The following is a 1562-nucleotide window of genomic DNA, read 5'->3' on the forward strand; positions in this document are numbered from 1 at the left end:
GTTAATAAGTAGTTTCTGAACAGAGTAAATGATGTTTGTTTTCTCAGCTTCTTACTGTACAGAAAGAGGGGAGGGAGCAGCACAGGGAACTGGGACAATCAGGATAGCAGACCTAAACCCAGCCCAGACAATATCCCATACCCTATGCTATGAAATGTAAGAAAAGTTAGAAAAGCTCAAGAGTTTAAAAGGGCAGCTAATGCTAGGGGACTGGCTGAGCATCAGACAGCGGGAGCTGAGCGCTTGCATGGGTATCAGTTGTTATTCATAAATATACGAGTACACATATCATAGCCATTATCCACTTTGCCCTTTCTCCTCTCTATGTTAGTAAATTCATTTAAAACTCAATTCACTAGTTCTACTTGCTCTCCCTCCCATCCCAGTCCCTACTCCTACCCCGTGGGAAACAGGGGCAGGAGACAAAATCTGCACAGGGCTGACCTACCTGCCGAATTAAACAGCAACACTTCAGAGAAGAAAAATCACCAGCCACATTGATTAGGGCCACATAGCTGTAAAATCTTCAATGACATTGCTTTCAAGGAAAAGAAAGGATGAAGCACCAGCAGGGAGAACCACATTAAGAACTGGTGGGGAATCAGGCACATAACCACCCCTGAGCACATCCCATTCATCCCATAAACTCAAAAAAAAAAAAATAACAATAAGGAGCTAACAAGGAAAACACACATGATAACTGAGGGCACCAAAAGAAAAACTTTACTGAAACAAACTGACAGGTAACAGCAGTAACTTCTTGCTTGCTCCTGCCACCCAGGTCCCCCGAGCCTCTTCTTTCTTCCGCACCAGCTCCTGAAACATAAGTGGGGATACCATTAGTCATGCGGAGCACCAAGCCCTCCCACCTGAAGGAAAAGGGAAACACGACATCGCAAAGGAACTCAACACCCGACCACCTGGATAAAGAAGGACTTGCAAAGCCCCCCACACCCCCAAATTCATGATGGCAAAAACTGCTTTGAGCAACTCTTCTCACCTCACTGACTCACGGCGGTCTTCCAGACGGTGCTGCGGGGGATCACAGAGGCGGGCAGACTGGGCAAATGGGGCCGGGCACACAAAAAGCCAGTGACCAAAGAGTCAGCTTCCCTGCTTACAGGGGACCCCAGCCACTGCCTCCATTGCAAAGGGCCCGGGACTGCGGGGCACGCTTGCTCCCTGAATTACAGGGCAGCCCCCATCCCTACGGCCGAGGGAGGCTCCTTCTCTCCCAGTCCGGCACCCCACTAACGGGGCGGTCAACCTACACAGGCTGCCAGCAGAGCACTAGCGCTCACACACCCAGAGCCTGATTACAGGCGGGTGGACAACACCTGGAGCCCAGAGCCGGTTTTCCCCCCAGCGGCGGGAACAACTCTCGGAAGCCAGGCAGCGGGGCAAAACGGCCAAAGACCGCAGTCGGGATCCCAGACCCAAACCCAACTTGAGGCCCCGTGCCTCTGAAAGGCCGGGGCCACCTTCCGCCCGAGTAACGGGGGGTCTTCTCAAGAACGCAACTCAGCAAGCACACACAGGGGGCAACGCACAGCCCTGACTAA

At 51.9% G+C, this 1562-nt stretch overlaps 1 long non-coding RNA gene across 1 annotated transcript; it reads right to left on the reverse strand.

Moving 5' to 3' along the window:
* Window positions 1–705: 705 nt before the first annotated feature.
* Window positions 706–1345, reverse strand: LOC107307807. The gene is made up of 2 exons (XR_001552517.1): window positions 1001–1345; window positions 706–816 (listed from the first exon to the last, which is right to left on the reverse strand). It is a non-coding gene; the product is annotated as an uncharacterized LOC107307807 (long non-coding RNA).
* Between the last annotated feature and the right edge of the window lie 217 nt (window positions 1346–1562).

The sequence above is a fragment of the Coturnix japonica genome, unplaced genomic scaffold (assembly GCF_001577835.2).
Source record: "Coturnix japonica isolate 7356 unplaced genomic scaffold, Coturnix japonica 2.1 chrUnrandom948, whole genome shotgun sequence".
Taxonomy (NCBI): Eukaryota; Metazoa; Chordata; class Aves; order Galliformes; family Phasianidae; genus Coturnix; species Coturnix japonica.